The 19,894-nt window shown below is 44.1% G+C and overlaps 1 long non-coding RNA gene across 1 annotated transcript in view; it reads right to left on the bottom strand.

The window, feature by feature from the left end:
- Positions 1 to 19,894, bottom strand: part of LOC135297737 (uncharacterized) — a 69,639-nt gene that overhangs the window by 19,063 nt on the left and 30,682 nt on the right. The window contains exon 4 of the long non-coding RNA XR_010359662.1: positions 15,117 to 19,281. This is a non-coding gene — a long non-coding RNA (uncharacterized LOC135297737). The remainder of the gene's footprint in view (positions 1 to 15,116; positions 19,282 to 19,894) is intronic.

The following is a 19,894-nucleotide window of genomic DNA, read 5'->3' as shown; positions in this document are numbered from 1 at the left end:
AAAGAGCCAGTACAATGTTTTGGGTATCACCAACACTTTTCCAAAAACCACACAAACAGAAATGCTCAAAAAGGAGGTGGGTTTGTAAATACCATAGGAAATTCCTTTGCCAAGAAGCTCAGGTGCCCTCAGTTCAGTCTCCCCAACCCTGAGAGCATCAAAGGATGCAATCCTGCAAACTCCACCAACAAACACTGTGGAGAGTTGTTTGGTAAAAAATAGGTTGATTAAATCCTGCAATATTTTTTCTTAAATCTGAAGTACTTTGATTACAAAGTGCTCTTATAGCATTTTGTACTTGGTTGGCTGCTTCAGGCTCCTGGCTGAACTCCTTGGAAAATGAGAATGAAGTACTGATGTCTCCCTTTCTTTCCCATCCTTTACCAAGATTTTAGGGTTTTTCCTATTTAGGAAAAGCTTTTCACTCCAGACATGCCCATGGTGGGATGGTGGTCCCTGGAGAACATTAATCAACCCAAGACTGGTACTGTGAGGCCTTCCCATGTGGGAGAGAGGGAATCATTCAACCAGTTCACTCCTTTTTAAAAGGATATGTCAAACTCTTATCCCATAAAAATAAATTCCTCTATCAAGGCGCACGTGTTCCAGGAAGGAGAAGCCAATATTTATATTCTAGCTCCCAACTTGCTGTTAAACCACAGCAGTAGCTGTAAAACTGAAGTTGAGCTCTAGAAAACACTTTAAAGTCTCAGTAATTTGGGTTCAGTCTCAACTGGAAGCCCACAACGGGGGGGATTATCCTCCCCAAAAGCCTCTGGGCCGGGAGGCTCCAGCCAGTGCCTCTCACTGCAGAGGCTCTGGGGGCTGATGCCAATTCCTGCCTTCCCCAGCACAGACAAAACTCTGCTCCTTCACCAGGGCTGTGTGTGGGGCAACAGGAACTTCTGCAGTGCTGCAAAATACACCAAACCATAAGGGAAAGCAGTGCCTGGATTCCAGCTTCACCATTTGCTGTTAGCACTGATGGCCCTAAAGCTCTGCACCACGATCCACTTCAGTTGCTAAATTAGCTTTTTCAAGGGGAATTTCATGTGGGGAAAGCAAAACAAAACACCAGCTTAACAGAACTTGAGGGCTTAAACACTCTGATAATACAAAAATAAACCTGAGTTATCATCTCTTGATATGCACAGCTCACAAAGCTTCCAAAACAACTCCCAACAACTGGCAGCAGCTCTCAGATCAAAGGAGGCTCCTGGGCTGATGGGAAACTGCACAAGCCTTTCTATTAAATACTGAGAGGATAAATAGGGTTTATCCTGCAGGAACGTGTGCACACCAGCACACAAACACACACCCATAGGATCTGTACACACACACCACTCCAAATTCTCTACAGCTCCAGCTCTGTGTATCTGTGCATACACACAAACCTCTGTGTGTTTGTACACATGCAAACTTCAAAGTCTCTTCAGTTTGGAATCAAATTCTACTCAACAACCAATTAGGTATTTTTTCCCCCAGCAATCCTGTAAATATTCATGTGGTTTCTTTCCCCTAAAGTTAAGACTGTCACCCTCTTCTAGAACCTGCTAAATAATTCCAAGGAAATGAAATGCAGCTTTTGGGATGTCAGTTGTTCCATTCCCAGGTTTGCCAGGGAAGCAGACAGGGAGTCACAGAATCACAGAATATTCTGAGTTAGAAAGGACCCATAAGGATTGTAAATCACTCATTCCCAAATCCTGAGCCCTAATTTTCCGCACAGAGATGTTCATGTCAAGTCTGTGAGTTCAGAGTATTGACAGCACAAAGTGTGATCACAGACTGATCACAGATTGATCAAATTCCCAGCACCTGATCACAATGAAATATCCACTATAACTAATGGCCAATAGTCATGGAAATCAAACCAAAATGGGTCATTAAGAAAGGTTCATGTGCAGCAGATATGAAAGAACTTCCTGATTATTCCAAATCCTGTTTTAATTAACACTTACTCCTAGTCTGCCTTTATTTTTCCTTTTCATCTCCTGCCTGTTATTTGATATCTTTACCATGATGAGCGTGATATTTATTATGAATGAAAAACACACACGCAAAAAAAAGAAAAAAAGAAAAAAAGAAGAGATATTTCCAGTACTCTCTCTGCTTAAAGAGAGTCTGCTGATTCACACTGGCATTTTTGTCCTGTAACCCATTTTGTTTTCACTTCATTTCAGACCCATATCACAATTCTAACTCAGGACAGAATTTCAGGAGAACAACTCAGCTTCTCCTCTCCCCAGCATATTTCCCTATCAAACACCAATCCTTGGCTGCTAAGTGCCTCCAAAATCAGCCTGATGCCGAGGCTTTTCAATGATAATGAAACACAAAAGTAGGGCAGACAAGGAGAGGAAATTTTTCAAATGTATTCATGATTGCCCTGAATTCTGATCCACAGCAGTCAGAATGAAAACGGGCGTCACTTCCAGTGGGTGCAGTTGCATTTGTTTTCTTCATGATTTCCTCACTTGCAGACAATTTTTTATTATGCAAAGCATCTTGTTAAATGCTGAAATACAGGTGAGATGACCTTCACTCTCTCAGTTTGCTCAGGGTCTGCATTATAGGAGAGAGAGAATAAATTGGGCTCCAAGGCTTCTAGCTGGCCAAGTATGCTCTGTGGAATGAAAAAAATCAACTTCTGCTGCAAAATGGGAGATTTAAATTTTAGTTGAAATACAGAGGCAGATCTAGTCACATCTTTCTCTTTCCATGAGCTTTCTGTCAGTACACAATTACCTTGTCAAATCTGTATGCAAATAAACACAAGGTGCACACAACCTGGGCAACACAACAGCTGCTCCACATTTGCAGTCTGTGCTGAAATTATATTGGCTGCTACAGCCATCAATATTTTTTCCAATAGAATTTCTGCCTTGTTTGATCCCAAATAAGCACCTAAAGTGCACTTTCCGAGTTATGTCAAGGGGAAAGCTCTCTTTGCTCAATATTTTGTCTCTAGTCCTCACAACCACATTGACCCTGGAATTCAGACCAGCCTGCAGCAAGGTGCCACAGCTTGGGGCAGTCAAAGCTGTCAATTTTCCAATCCAAAGGTGGGAAAAGCTTTTATCCACACAGGGTTATGGGGGTGAAAGGGGAAACAGTGCTTTGAGCTTCCCCCTGGTGACCTCACAGCCAGGGAGGGAGAGAGGAGCCCAACCATCCAAAGCACAAACACTTTCCTCCCAGGCCTGAGCTCCCAAACCACTGCTAAGGAAGGGAAGACCTTGGAGGAGTTGTAAAGGAGTCTAACAGTGAGGTAAGCAGGCCTGGGACCTTGGGAGTTTTTATCCTTTCTTGAGACTAATCAGATTTTTTTTCCTGGCACAACACTATGAAAGTCACGCCAGAGAAGAGTTTGGACTGTTGGCTGATCCAGCTTTTAATATTAAATTATATTTTTGCCTTTGAAGTTGCCATTATATACACCACAATAAAGGGTGAAGGCTAAGAATGTGTCCAGAGAACAAGTCTTAACAAATGTTTTGTTTCCCTACCCCAAATTCTGTTAAAGACAAAGCTATCATGAATAAGATTTGGAAATTTGTTATCTATATGAATGTTGGGGATTTTTTCCAGTTTTACTGCAAAGTGTTGCCATTTCGTGGCCTGACATGTCTTCCCCTCACTGAACCACTGCAGAGCAGGATGAACCCCTGGCCTGGAGATCAAAACCCATTAACTTCCTACTCCATGTTCACAGGGGGAAAAGCTTCTGAGTGGTGGCCACATTCAGCAACTTCTCCTGCCAAAGACTCTGATACAGCTGTCAAAGAATCAGTCTTTTCCTGATGGCTGCTTTGTGTGGCTTTATTTTGTAATGATCAAAACAATTATAAAAATAATGATTTAAGACAAGCAGCATTGAAAGCACATGTGTGTGTCTGGGGATGTGTGTAGCAGGAGATCACCCTCTGGATCCAGCACCGGGGATTGTTTCTCATCCCACAATCCAAGATAATGCACATTTCAGAGCTCCTGTTGCGAGCAAGTATTTAAAGACTAACATTAAAGGAAAATAAACCTTTCCAATCAATTGTGAAAGTAAAGCCATCAGTGAAACTGCTGCAGAAATGGAAGCACAGATAGAAGAAAATTAAAAACAGCAACCCCAGAATACCTGTCCTAATTAAATGTTAGCTGGGAATATGCGAATTAAAATAGGAATGACATTTGAATTAATAAAAGAGCAACAAAATGTTTCAGGGACTGTTTTTCCTTGACTGATGGTGTAATTTCCTGAGCTCCAAGGCATATCTGACCAGTTTACATGGACACTTTGTAGGCTCATGCAGCATTTTTGGGAACTGACTGACCTTGTCTATCCAGGGTGTCCAACCAAGCCACCTCTAAGGCTTGGGTAGTCAAAAAATGATCCATAGGATTTTTTCAGGCTGTAAGTAAATGTACAAAATTAATTGCAAGAAAGACAAAAGATAGTGAAAAGCCCACAGTGCTCAGGAGAGAAAGAGAACCTTGAAATGCATCCAGAACTTTCCTGTACTGGACACATTTTCCAACACTTCCCTTTGTTCCCAGCATAGATGCAATTTGAACACCACCACAAAGCCCCACAATACAGCAAGATATGGTGAGACTAAATACAGCATAAGAGCTATTTGAGATTCTTAGAAAAACTAAAATTAAAGATAAGGATTTAAAATCACAGGGCCAAGTTTACATCAACCATATATTTCCAGATTTGTAAGGCTTTTTTTCTATGAGATAAACATTTGACTAGAGAAGGGTTGTAAATACTGAACTGAATTGGTTTATACTGCCACAGCACCTGAGATTTTTGGCTGCAAGGTGAAAAACAGGTTTAGTATTTTTCAAAAATACAGGTTTATGACAAGCTTTGCTAAGGAGGTTTCAGCATGCAGAATGCTCAGTTTGAGCCCCCCGTTTCCCTGTGCTGCATCCCTGCAAGCTCCTTTCTGAATACACAGCAGAGGCTCCACACAGCAGTTTTTTCTTTCTTCCCTACTTTGCTCCATTCCCTGGTACCACAAACCCATTTTTCTAAATGCATGTCTTGGATCCTGAGTGCCCCCCTGGGCAGGCCCGTGTTTGAGCAGCCCTGCAAGAGGAGGAATGCAGCCTGATACTCATTAAAAGTCTGTTGATGGGCTCAGCCTCTCCTGCTATTGAAGATTCATCCGTTTCTTTTTCCACAGGAATGTATTTGACTGCAGTATTTGGAAAGTAGAGCAATAGCACCAATTATATCCTAGCAAAGCGTGTGTCTGCATACAGAATTTCTGTTGGGGTGGGATGGCTTTACAGTCCCTGGTAGGGTGCCAGAGTTTGGAGATATTAACGCTGGATTGTGACGCGGTGACAACGCCGCGGTGGAGGATGTTTGCACACTCCTGCACCAGGCACAGGGACAGCACAGAGCCCAGGAACCTGCCCCAGACTATCCATGACAGCCACTCTGGCACCCCACAAAGGGGGAGTCCCTGTGCTCTGCCTGCTCAGTGCTGCAACTTCTGGGCTTGTGGGACAGCCCCAAAGGTAAAACCAGGGGCCGTGCTCAGCCCCCCCAAAGCGGGGTGATGACCCCCAGGCCTTGTCTCATTTTTAGGAATAACCAAGTCCAACCAACAAAACACATAAATGATACAAAGAGTTGAAGGTCAGGGGACAGGCTTCCAAATGCTTTTGAACAGAGCTGGTTATTAAGTCACACAGGCCCTTTTAAAAAGTGTCTTGGTCATCTTGTTCTTGTACAAAGATGCCCTTGAAATTCTGCTGCCTTTACATCAGCCACCAATATCCCATTGCCTTCCATGAGGAACAGCTGCCCCAGCAGCTGCAGCTCAGGAGGAGGAGAGGAATGCTGTAAAACCCCAGGGAAACACCGCTCAGAGTAATAAACTGGGAGCAGAAGATACCTGGGGTGGGTGTGCAGGGCATCAGAGCACATCTATCAAAATAACAGCAGCACATGGGGCAATAAGCAAGTGCTGATGTGCAGAGCAGCTCCCAGCTTCCACTTGGAGATGTGTGAAATGAGTGGCCTGGGGCAGCTGGCTGTGGGGAGGGAATGGCAACTCAAAGCATGGAGTGAGAGAGAGCCTTCATTTATTCACTCTGGAGCCTGCAGCCAGCAGTCTGAAATCAGAAAACAGCAACGTAATGGAGGGTGTTGGTGAAACAAAATTACTCTGTTAGAGAACAACCAAAGAAAAATTAATTAGGGATTAATATTAAATGAAGGCAAGAGAAGTTGGAAAGGGTTTTGTAAGAAAGGGGCTTTCTGTGGCCTGGTGAAAAACAAGGACAGCAAGACCATGCTACTTCTTTTTCTACATTCCTCATACAGGGGGAAAAAAATTGAAGAAAGCCTGAAGGAGAATATACAGGAAACAAAAAAACCCCTCTACATTTAGTCCATTTCATCATCACATAGAACTTGCCCTAAAGAGCAGCACTCCTGTACCTGGTGCAGCTCCACCCCCAGCAGTTCATCCTCAGCCAAGGCCCTGTGCAGCCCTTGGGTGCAGGGGATTATTTCCAGTTCAGAGCAGCGCTGATGAGGGGCAGACCTGCAAGGGCAGCAAGGCTGCACAGCCAGGAGGACACTGGAGCAGGCTGGGAGAGCCCCTGGCTTCCCCTGTGAGCCCTTGGCCTTGGGTGCTCTGCCGGGCCCAGAGCCTTCACACGCTGAATGCTGAGTGTGCTGAACATTGTGTGTGGAGGGTGGGAATTGTTGTGAAAGGGATGCCCCTTTCAGTAGCAGTAATAGAAACTTGCCCATAAACTGTCCTGTTCTGACACCCACGAGTTGGAGCTCTCTTCTAAGTTATTTTTCTAGGCAACTTTAGAGAGAAGGCCATGACTGGAGAGCCAAGTACACTGCCCATGGAAAAAAAAAAGAGGTGGTTCCTTAAGGTATTTCAAAGAGAAATATCCAAAGCTCCTGCATATAAAATATTAATTAGCTGACCAAACATTTGAATGCTGAATAAATAACCTTTCCCTGGCAAAAATAAAGCTGAATTATCTGAAACAAAATAAGGGCACCCATCCAGCAAGGAATGGATAGGAGAAGGAAAAGATAAGCTGTTTTCTTCTCTCAACTTCCCCAGCTTTCATTAGAGGTCACACAGTTCAAAGAGAATCGAGTTCAAACAGGACTCCAGCATTTGAGCCCAATCTTGATCCCAGTGCGGTGTTCCTGGGAAACACAAAGGGGAAATCATCAGCCCTATCCCCAGATAAGGTGACACATTTAAAAGCACAGGCCTGTCCTGCACCCTGGTGCAGGAGCTTTGAATTGCCTCCCTCTGCAGGGAACTTGTCCTTCCCAGCCACCTCCATCATCTCCTGAACGGCCAGGAAAATACACAGAGCTCCTACCCACCAATGGGAAATTTCACCCTTTCCTTACAGAACTGGCTCTGCACTTCCCAGCAATTTCCAGTTTCTTGCTCACTCTCGAGAAAGTCCCAAAAATCTCCAAGGGAAGCAGCTTCCCCCTCCTTCCATAAGGTCCCACTGATCTCTGCTTTAAATAAAGCAAACCAATGTTCCCTGCCCCAGGGATGTTTGCTATTGAGTGGTTTTCCACACAGAGAGGAAACACAATGCCCAGAGGAGATGGAAGGCACATCCTACACAGAGATTCAGGCAGCTGCAAGTCCTGCCTTCGTGCTTGATCAGGTTGCAACTTTGGAGTTATTTATTCAAATTATTCTTTTAATTTGAATCACAACTGAACGCTTCAAGTGGCACAACCTGTGCTTTTAAGGCTTGAACATCCACACTGAGTCAGGCCTGTCTATAAAAGCAGTGAATTGAACATTTTTAATAGGTTCTTGCCATGCTTTTTTCTCCTGAGTTCAAACACTGGCAATTTATTATGCAGCAGCTCCTTTCCGGAGCCAAGGGAAGAACCAGCCTTTTGTCAGTGCATGGAACCACCAGCACATTCATTTTCCCCACAAAACCCCCTCATTTCCAAACACCAGCCTGACTCAGAACGGCAGGGTCGGGAACAGCCCATAGGGGAGAGTAATGAATGTGCAATGTATGCACAGGAACAAACAGCCCCTGAGTCATCCCAGATCTGTCCTACATTAACTTCACAGCCAGTCCCTGCTGGGGAACACTGAAGTGCTGCTTTAAAAGAGCTGGAGAAAAGCTCAGGGGACATGCTGAACTCTCAGCTTGTTCACCAAAACGTGCAATTTGGCAATATCAACAAGGCTCAGAAAACATCAGGGCAATGCATTCACTTTCTCGAGGATTTCTCTGCTGCAGGCTGGAAATACACAGTTCAGCCCAGCCTTGCCAATCAAAGAGTAGCTCAGCTACACTTATATAAATGCCTGCAAAATTACCACAAAAATAGAATAATCCTGCAGGAGATGCTTTCCCAGCTTTACTGCTGTGTCTGACAGCAAGAGCACACCGTGTTTTCTTATCCTTTCCTTTAAAAGAAACTCTTCAGCATTTTGTTTGGGGATGTTTGCAATTATTGCTGCTTTCCAATAAAGTCATTTTTTAAGCAGGTAACAGCATTTGGCCCATATTTCCAGAAAGAAAATTCTTCCCTTGCCCCAAACACAGAAAGTTGATAATGGCAATTAGTGCAAAGCAGAGTTAATAGTTTTTTTTCTTATGGAAACTCACCCATGGCAGCTGGGCCTGATGTTCACCTACAGGTGCACAGGCCACAAGGGTGTTCAAACAGGAGACACTCCTGGGCCTGAGCTCTGCAGGCTCTCCAGACAAGGCCTGACAAAACCCCACTCGTGCCTTCAGCCACAGAGTTTCACCTCGTGAGTTGGTGTCACAAAATGTGATGCAGACCCTTCTTCTGCTCCCTGTCCTTCCCAGGCTCGGTTTAGTGCCCTGCAGTGAAATCTGCTTTCTAAAGGCTTTTCTTCTGGAATAATTCAAATTAAGATCTCTGTTGGAGCATGCAATTATCCTACGTGTGTCTGAAATCAAGGAGAGCCAGTCAGAGGCGGATCTGTAACTGGGGATTATTTTCACAACATATAATTTTCAGATCACGCACATCGCTGTTATAATTGGGCTCTGGGAGCAGAGGGTATCTTTATTTACACACAGTTCCTTTAGCTCAGCAAAGTGCTGTAATTTCCCTTCTCCTTAGTAAATATTTTTCTCTCATCCTGCATCACAGGGATGGCCCATGGCTGGGAAAGCCCTGCTTGCTCCAGAGGTCACTGCATTTGGTAAATTAATCCTAATTGCAGGCATAGTTCCTGTAAAGCTTGTTGAAGCTTGGTAGACTGAAATGGGTTTGTGATTCTGATCAGGAAACATTCCAAACCTACACATTTGCAATTCTCCAAAATATAATGAGATCACCCACTAAAAAAAAAAATAAATAAAAGGAAAAAACTCATGAGAATTGCAAAACAGCAATAGACACCTTTTAGGACCAGGCTGTTTCACAACGCAATAAAATCTATAAAATCTTGTTCATACTGATTTGTATCTTTTGGTAGATTGGCAGACACATCAGTGAGTCTTTTCCCAGACTACATTGATCAAATTTGCCAAAATAAAATTTTTCATGTCTAGTAGAAAAATCCTCACTGGAGTGTTGTGTGTGGGTTGTACTTGGAGCAGGTTACTTACTTCCATCTGCTTCATTTCATGAAATTTTTAATAACCTGATCATTTGTGAGACTTCTGCTCTTCTTCCTTGCAAACTTCAGTTGGATTTGTGTAATGAGTTTGAACATTTTAAACCCATGGAAGAGCACAAGAGACAAAATAGTTTTGCTTAGGGAGCAGGTGAGTGAGATACACACACTATGATTTCTTTGTCCTCCATTTCAGTCATTAGGAAGCACCCAGGTCATGTTATCAATTTATTTTCAACAGGAAGTCTTGGTATTTTTTTCCCCATTAAAAAAAAAATAAGTTAGAGTCAAGAGCTTTTAGAGCACATTTCAAGAAAAACACAGTAAATGCTACAGGCTGTTTGAGCTCATTATTATCTCCAAAATCAGCATCAGAGTGGCAGCAGCTGCACACACCTAATGCAGTGGCCACAGGCCTGCCCAGCTAAGAGGCAAGTTTTAAGTTTTATTTTATTTCTGATTTGGTTCATGTCCCGTGCTGTGGAGCCAGAGCCTGGCAGTGTCAGCTGAAATCGTGTGCAGTTCTGGTGTCATGAATTGTCATTTATTGGCAACTGGTTTAAAGCCAAAATCTGCTCAAGAAAGCAAAAGTAACACAAAAAAGGGCAAAAAGGGAAGATGAGCAGAATGTGATTTATCTTTTTCTTGGCAAACCAGCTATACTGAGATTTCTGTGTCATTAACTCTAAATATAGGGGGGTTTATAGGCTTGTCTTCATGTTTTCATTCCAGCACCTATGAAAACCACATGTGCAAAAGAAAATATAATAAATTTGAAGTTGGGGTTTCTTCCACTGAGTCTCAGAATGATGCATTAGTCACAATTCCAGATGAATCCATTATGGAAGATTTCATAACTATGGTTTTGGTTTGGTTTGGTTTGTTTGTTTGTTTTCAGCTGTTCTGCTGATATTTCATTGAAGTTTGCCCCTGACTTTTCTGCAATCTGTTCCTTGCCTACAGAGCTTTCAGTTCACAGAGTTCTCTGGGCTGACCTTCCTGCTGTCCTTGCCCCAGCGTGTCTCCCTCACAGGATCCCACTAAGCAGGGCTCTGGGCTCAGGAAATCTCTCGTGCATTGGGATAACTCTGGAAACTTTGTTTAAGCAAAGCCCTCAAAATTCAACCTGTGCAGAGCATCAATCCATTCAAAATGAAGTTCTTTCCTTTATAGAAATAATGACTAATAATCATAAAGTGAACCAAACCAGCATATTTTGTCAGGTTGTCTGATTTGTGAAGGATAAAGATACTTCAGGTCATGCCACAGAACTGTGCCTATAGTTCCAAGTCCAATGTTGAAAATAAAAGCAAAAATCTCTTTTGAGTAGCCTCAAAACCTCCACCAGTGTTCTTAAAGAAAGGCTTTGATTTGTCTTTCAATTACACTATCACAGAACAGTCTGGGTGGGGTGGACCCCAAAGCTCATCCCATCCCACCCCTGCCATGGCAGGGACACCTCCCACAGTCCCAGGCTGCTCCAAGCCCCATCCAGCCTGGCCTTGGACACTTCCAGGGATCCAGGGGCAGCCACAGCTCCACTGGCCAACCTGTGCCAGGGCCTCTCCACCCTCACAGGGGACAATTTCTTCCTAATATTGAATCTAAACTCTAAATCTGTCAGTTTAAAGCCATTCCCCCTTGGCTCTCTTACAGATGTTTCAGGATTTTCTGCTGGGAGTATGTGATCATCAGAACAAAATGATCAATTGCTCTAATTTAGTTTTTAAACTGAACTAAGATTCTCTATGATGTCCCTGTTCAGGGCTGTTCAAAACCAGCTTCTCAGAAGAGAAGGGGAAAGGTAATGAGAGGTGGCTGCAACAGAGCAGGCCAATTTCCTGCCACTTAACATCACAATGGTGGAGTTACTGCTAATAACAAATTCCATTTGTAAATCCATTAAAACAACAAAACAGCCCGATTTGCTGTATAAAAAGTAATGGCTTTGTCCTAGAAGAAAAGAGGGTTGTTTCAACAAGACAGGAAAGAGAGCTGGTCTTGTGATTGCTGTCCCTTCTGCCCCCTCTGCTTACGCAACCCATAAGATCTGTATGTTCCTATTCCAGCAGCTTCCCGGGGCCAGCGTCTCCCTTCAGCTGTTCTCATGAGAACCTGCTTAAAGCCAGACCTAACCCAACATCCAAATGAGGACAGAAGCTGACCCAGATGTGTTAAAGGGAAAAGACTCATGGGCTCAGCAGGAATTCGAGCAAAAATGGGAATAAGGAGCAAAGGAAGGCTCCCACATTGCCATGGGCTTCACATGACCTGAGGAGTTTAGCCCTGGGTGAGCTGCCAATGCCCCAGGCTTCATCCAGCCCCAGCAGGAAGCTCCTCTCTGGATGGTATTGATGGTGCCCACCACAGGATTCCCCCCGGGCAGGGCGCACAAATGGCTCTGGAATGCTGGCAGTGCTCCACGTGCTCCGTGTCCCTTACAGCCACAGCCACTGACTGCAGAGGTTCTGCACTCAGAGCACCACCACAGACATTCTGAAGGCAAATGTCAAAAACCTGGATCATTTTACACGTCTTCCAGCAGAAATCTTTGAGCCCTGCAAACCCAATTACAGGAATGAATGATGAGACATCTGATAGGGTAATTACTCATAATTAGATTTTGACAATCTTTGTGAGACAGGCATTTGAGTCGTGGGGAGAAATGTTCTCACCTCAACATTCACCAAAATGGCAGTTATTGTGTTGAAAAGTCAGATACAGCAGTGTAGTGCCAACAGAGGGGAGTCCACACCAGCAAGAGACACGGAGCCCTGGAGCCACCTCAGCTGTTCCCATGCCTAGGAGACCTCTCCTGGCTCCAAGGGGTGTGGGCCCAGTCCTGCAGCCTTCTCCCACCCCCTCTGCTGAACACCCTGTGGACGTGTCAGGCTCACATTCCCATTTTTGTCCCATTCCCATTTCCTACTATATGCCCCATTAAACCCAGAATTTCCCAGCACCTGCAGAAAACCAACCCAAGCACTCAATAATAAGGAGAAAAAGAGAGAATGAGTTCCCCAGTTATTCCAGACAGGTGTCTGTCCCACAGTCTGTGGAGAGCTGCCTGCAGGGAGGGACATCTCTGTCTTCATAAACAGTAGAAACAACACCACTGGCACATCACAAAAATAGCAGGTAATTTTATCTTAGACTTGGACTGAACAAACAGAAATAGGAGAAAAAAAAACCCATTGGCAGATTTTAGTCACAAAGCGAAAAGTAAGAAAAAGGGTTCAAGTTTTCCTTCACCCTTGCCTGATGGCAAAGAGGAATTTATCCCATTTTCCTTCACTAAACACAACCATAACTTTACAGAAACTAAAACTAGCGTTGACCTGTCATTGTTCTTTATGACAGCGTTCTCATCTCCAGTTTCTTTCCTTTATGCCCTTTGCCTGACTAAACTGCACAGAGCCATTGGTTTAAATGTTTCCCCTTCTCCATGAGCACCCCTACGGAGGGGGCACAGCCTCCTCATCTCTTGCTTTTTTGGCTTTGAACAGCTGAGAGCCACATTAGCATCCCCTGCCTGGAGCAGGACCAGGCCCTTGCTCTGCCTGTCCTTCCTCAGCTTTCAGTAACCCTTCTATTTGAAACTTCCTTTTCAAGTGGCTGAATTTCCCTTTAGCCCATTTACACTCTCTGAGGAATATTAGCACTGAGGAATCAGCCACATTCACTCTCCCTCTGGTCCTGTCTCCCTCCTTCACTCCTGAGCCTTAAATACAGAACATTGGTCTTTAACTTCTGAGCATCCCAATGGTGCTCATCATCCCCCTTCCACTTTCCTCACTAAGGAGCTGACAGGTACATCACAAAACAGGTCCTGTGGTTTTTATTCCAGTAAAATTACCTTGAGCAGGCCAGAAGCACCACATTATAACCTGCACTGAGGGCAGCTCTAATTGAAAGGCTCCTTCACGTTGGAGAAGACCTGCAGGCAAAGCTCACGTCAGGGCTGGGATTCCCCCAGGAATACAGGATGTACATTTGGGAACCACTAAAGTCAATAATGTGCAATTACTTAGTCCTTCTTCATTTAATGAGAATCTGTGTGTGTGTGTGTGTTTGTTACCTAATAATTCTCTAGGGAGAGGCAGAAAACACAGAGAAATAGGGAAGAGAAAAGCAGGTCCCTTTGCTCTGGCACTTGGCATGTGACAGAGCAAGGAAAGCTGAAACATTTGGAAATCTAGACCTTCACCAAGGCAGCCCCAAGGCCTTCTCTGGCTCCACACTGGACATGGCCCTTTTCCTGAGCAGCAGATCTAAGTATTCTGCTTGCAGGAAGCATCTGGAAAATAAGATATGGCCTATGCCCATGCACTTAACCTGATAAAAAGGAGCCAGTCATCTTCCCATGTCCTGTAGAGAAATAGGACATATTTTATCTCTGTGATAAAATGCGTGCTTGGCCTGCAAGAAAGTTGTAGCATATGATTTCCCTGGAACACTCCTGTGAGAAGCACTTTCCCTATTTTCTGACTCCTTCTTTGCAGCCAGACTCCCATTTTGGGAGAGGACCATTTACTCCAACACGTTTTTCTTTGCAGATTACACCACCTCCAAGAGTTTTCCATTTCTAGCAGCCCTTACTTGTACTTCTGTTTTCAAATGCATTTTGCTGCTTCTGCTGCCCTAAGATATGAGGAGCTAAATATCTAAGGTAAGTAGCAGAAGGGAGAGATTCAGGGATGTACATTCACTCAGATTTCTTCATTTCACAGTGGGTCCAGGAGAAATGCACATACATTTTTCAAGAGATCAGCCAATAATCCTATTTTGTTTGCTTGCATCCTCAGTGCAGCATTTCTTTCTTATTCCCAGAGCATACAAAAGGCTCAATCCTTATTTACCTGCCATGGAGCAACAGGTGAATGTTTATGCACAGACTTCAAGGAGGTTTAAATAAGACAAAACAAATGCTTCTGTGACAGCAAACACGAAAATAATAAATTGCTGTAAAACAGAACAGTGGTCATGGCCAGTGAAAAATAATGAGCACCCTGTCTGGTTTTGAGGGATTCCCTAGGGATGCTGTGAAACCTGCAAACATTTTCTTGACTAAGAAAAATCAAAGTGCAGCCCTGTCAGCCTTTCTTGTAGAAGTCCATTCTCTGGATGCCTTTGGATGCACAAACTACCCTAGCTGCTCCTGCATGGAGCACAAAGATGGTAACCTCAATAGAATCAGCCTAAACTGCACCTACAGTGCTGCAAATGCAACCTGCCCAGCCTAGGAGTGGCACCTCCATGATCCTTGTGGGTCCCTTCTGATTCTGTGTCCCCCACTCAAACGTGCAGCTGACCCTTGGCAAGAATGGAATTACACACAAGTCTCCCTGCTATGCCCCAGAGCTAGCCAGGAATAACAATGAGTTAAGTGGAGAACTAGAGAAATTAATGTCATTATTGAGTATAGTCTTGGAAATACCGAATTTTCGCACCTTTGTCCCCATGAAAAAGGGCACCTACCTTAATAAACTGGTAGAGGACTTCCAAAGGACATGGGCTAAGTGGCTGCAGCTCCTCACATCTGTGTCCCAAACTTAGTGCAATATTTTCCTGACTGCTGGCACAGCCTGGCCTGGCCCTCGATGCCAGCGGCTGCTTTCTGCTGCAGAATTGGCAGTTCAAAGGTGTAAAGCTCTATTTCTGCACTAACCTGATTTGGGGCTGGGATGGATTATGTAAGGCTTGCAGAGAGGTATTCATCAGCGCAGGCTGACAACATTTCATCTTGCACAACTGCACAGCAGAAACTAATGAGACATTTAAGAAAGAAGATGAAAAGGAAGAAAGAGGGGAAGATAAAAGAAATGCATTGTTTCTTTAAAAAAAATGAGCCCCAAAACAACAACAAATAATAAGCAGAACAACTAGAAAGGAAAGGAAAGAACATTTTTCTGAAGCCTTTGTGGTTTTTGTTCCTGAGATGTGTTGGTGTTTGTCTCCCTTGAGTTTTCTTACCCTTCTCACTAACTGTGCATGATCAATTCCTGTAACTGCAAAGAGCAAAAACCCAAAGACATTAAATGTGATTTCTCCTTTTAGTCCATTTTCCCAGCATAACTTTGCAGGCTGTATTATTTACCATTAAACAATTTTACATTCAACACTTCAGGAGACAACATTTTCTTCAACAGCAGTTCTGTTTGTCACTCCGAGATGAAGCTGCTGACTTTAGAGTGGAGAGGATTTTAACAGCAGCCAGCAGAAATGTCACTGGGTGTAAGTTACTCTTCCATAATAAATACAGAACAGTCTCTTTAATTGGCCCAGCTCTGGTAGAACTGGAGAGGTGGCAGCTAAGGGCTGTCCTTCCCGTGTAATACAGGGACAGGGGACACGTGGCTGCCCGTGGCAAGAGAAGGGAGGCTCTAAAGGAAATATGGAGTTGTTAATCTGTTACCCCATTGCTCCTGTGACAGAGATGGGGCATAAGGGGCTGAAGTTATTTTTCTTACATGTTCTTGTGCCATTTTTTACCAGGGAAGAGAAGGATGCCATCAAGTTTCTCAGATATATATCTTATGATTAAAAACACAAGTTAATAATGTCAAGTAATACTTCAGCATCTTCTGCAAACTCATCTCCCACACTCTTGGATGAACTTGTTTTCCATTCAGAAACCTTATCTCAGGCTGACTCTGTCATGCAAAATGTTGCACAGTTTTGGGTCCCAGAGATTGAAACAGGAACAGGATCACAGAAAAGAGTGGGAAATTATCTTCCCAGGTCAGTTACTCCTTTCTCTTCCTCAGGGCAGAATCAGCTCTGCTACATCACTCCTGACTTTGTCTAAAGTGATCTGAAGAACCCAACAACAGCCCTTAAATGTGCAGTGCCAGAGCCTGCTCTGCTCTACCCCTCCAAGAGCTGTCCCACCTGCCCTGTGCAGCCCAGAGGCAGCTGAGCCACACGGCAGGGAGCCCTCACAGCAGGAATTTTCTGGTGTTTGGCTCTCCCAAGCAGGACAACGGCAAGATTCCTCTAAATGCAGGTTAGAAATGAGGCTGGACATTTAGGACTTAATATTTTCATTGTGTAATTACAATCCCATATACTCAGAATGATTTTATCATTTCTCTGCTAAACAAGGAAATGTGTAATGCTCATGGTCACCCTTCTTTTGAAGGGGTTTTTCTTTGATTCTCATTTATTTGGGTCCCACAGACAGCAGTGAATGAAAGCCCCACAGAACAAACTTAATGAAAGGGTAATGAATTTAAAGCAGCCTCCATCCTACAAATGCAACAGAAACCACAGGAATCATTGCCAACACCACCAGGCACATTCCTACAACAAATTTGCTTTTTACAACACTTTCCTATGAAAACACGAGGTGCTCAAAGAGCTGAAGGCAGGGCTGACATGGGGCACTTGGAGAGGGAGAAAAGCCCCTTTCCCCTCTCCTTCAGTTTCCCTATCACAGCCACTAACTGGGATTGGAAAGAATTGAAAAACTCTTCTGTCCATCAGACCAGGGTAACCTGGGCTAGCACACACTGGCTCCTCCCAGGGACTGCACACAGGGAAGGTTTTCTCAGATCCTTAAATCCCAAGACACAGAGTGACAGTAAAAACAAACAGAGAAGGGTTCAAGGAGAGTCATATTTTTCCATTGCTGTGTTACACCAGTGATAGCAGTACGTCTGCAAGGCTGCTAAAGTAACAGCAGTGCTTTCTCTTGAGAAAGAGCAATGTTGAAATTTCATTTAAAAGCGCCCAAAACACACACAGCTAGAGGTGATAAGAAGGTTAAAAAGTTAAAGCAATAAGGAAAAAAACGGAGGAAAAATGTTAAAATCAGCTAGCTGTTGATAAAACCAATCATTCATGGTATATCCAGAGACTGAAGGGAAATCTTGGGCACTTTTGAGAGAAATCAGTGTTTGGACATTTGAGAACCATCCCAGTGCTTTCCATTGCCCCCTTTCAAAGTGACTTTGAAGTGGTGCCTGCCACAGGACAGGGTCAAACACATTCCTTGTCTCCAGAGGCAGGAAGAGCCAGCTCCAAACAGATTTGTTCTCCCGAGTGCTTACGCACTGAGCTCTTCAGTCACTTGGACATCCATGAATACGTTATCCCGCTCTGCTGCAACAAGATCTGCTCAATTATCCTGCCTGTCCCTGGATGGGGGAGAGCCTGGAGAGAGGCCAGCCACCAGCTGAGAGCTCTCCTTGCCAAGTCTGTCAAGCAAATTGATTTTCCTCCAAGACCTTTGGGCCCCTCTGAGCAAAAAGAAACCATATTTCATCTCCTTTCTGCTCAAAGAGCTCAGAGCAAAAATCTCCAATCTGGACTAGAGGACGCAAAGTGCCACCCCGGTCACCTACACAACTTTTGGATGTGGCCCAGGACAAGCAGTGCTGCACCAGTGGCAGCTGATGAAGGATCAGCTCTGATGGGTCTCACTTCTCTGATAGAAATGCATTGGTCTGACTCTCTGCTTCTTCACTGGAGATATTTTGAAGGTTTATATGCCTTTCTATCATCCAGCTGTTCCTCAGTTCCTAAACAGTTCTTTCTAGAAATCTGTGAAAATTAGCAGGCTTATAAAAAAGTAAATTGAGGATATTTGTTGCACCAGGGTAAGCTTGAACACATCACTCTGGTGCACCATTGCCTCAAGTGAAAATAATCAGGGAAGATTTATTGTGTATCCTCAGCAGCAGTGGAGGAAATAAAATCTGAAGCCAAAGGTTTTTCACTCAAAATATCCCCTTTTCTGCCTTTGTCTGGGCAGCTCTTATGATTTCTCCTGTGTTCTGAGGAAGAGAAGCATAACAAAAACAGCACTTCTCCTAACACTAGAGATGGCACATTTCTGGTTTAGGGACATATTCCATACCAGCACTCCCATACAGGCTGTGGGAGATAATTATGGTGTTCCTTTCATGCCATGGCCATCAGCTATTCCTTGCCCAGGCGAGGGAGCAGCTCCATTCCCAGCTCCAGCAAAATCCTCCCTGCAGCACAACCCTTTCCTCAGCAGCACCAAGTGGGTAAAGAAGGGTGATGAAGGAGCCTTGCAGCAATCCCCAATTTTTCCCATTTCCAAGGGGGCTGTGTGCCTTGTGCTGACACTGCTTAAACACTGAAATAACCATTTTGTCCTGATATGTCACACACAGCTCTTCTCAGGGATTCACTGCTGTGACAAAACTCTTCCCCCACAGTCTTAGTGTGTTTTTAATGGAATCAATGCTAGACACGTAATGGTTTAGCAGAAACACATCTGCAGTGTCAGAAAGGAACAGAACCAACAACGCCAAGCTTTGGACAAACCTAAATGATTCTGTTTCAAACCTAAACAGTTTTGGTTTCATTACAATTATTGTTGCCAGTTTCATTAGGACAATCCCTCTGTCTTTCCTGTCTTTCATCTAGATTTCCAGGACTTGAATAAATAAATATACAGTCCAGTGAACAGCAGCATTTCCATGGAGCTTTCTTCACTGTACACAGATGTCTGCCTGAGAATTTCACTCCACCTCTGCCAGAAAGGAGAATAAACTATGATATAATTTACTTTGAACACTGACAAGCTTTGGATCCAAGATTTTGGTTTAGTCTACACTAAGAACACCAGCCGTGAAATCTCAGTTTGCATCTGGGCTTAAATGTAAATCACCTGTAGGGAGAAAGGAGGAGAAGGTCATTTCATCTCGGCATCTTATCTTTGATTTCCTCCGCCCTCAGCTGGAACAGCAATGTGCTGGGTGGGATCAAAACCTTGTTTGGAAGCACAGATAAGAACAACCCATCACTGTTTATGTTACAGGCCTGAAAAATGGCAAAGTATATCATACCTCAATCCCTACTGCTTTATGTAAGCTGTAATGTTTCCCTTACTGAGTGCAAATCCAATCCCTCAGATTTTGCCTTGTCAGGGACAGTTCTGAGTGCTCCAAGTGAAACAGAGGAATCAACCTCAGTGCTGTGGTTGCTCCTGAACTCCAGCAAGTCCCTCAAAAGTGGCATTGGGCATGGCCAGGGAGGATTAGGGACCCTTGCACGAGTGCTGGCCATGATTTGTTCATGTGACTTAGTGCATCAGCTCCCCAGGATGCTCCCACTAAATCCAGTCTCATACAGACACAAGATTTGCAGCTTTTCTATATATGAGCCAAGCTGATTCCCTGTCCCATCAAAGGTACGTGTTTGCCCATGGCAGGAGGACAGGAGTAATTAGGAATGGTGAGGAATGAAGATCTTTCAACCATAGAAGGGAAAGTTTTAACTGT

This window comes from Passer domesticus, chromosome 3 (genome assembly GCF_036417665.1).
Source record: "Passer domesticus isolate bPasDom1 chromosome 3, bPasDom1.hap1, whole genome shotgun sequence".
Taxonomy (NCBI): domain Eukaryota; kingdom Metazoa; phylum Chordata; class Aves; order Passeriformes; family Passeridae; genus Passer; species Passer domesticus.
This window is presented reverse-complemented; position numbering and strand designations above follow the sequence as displayed.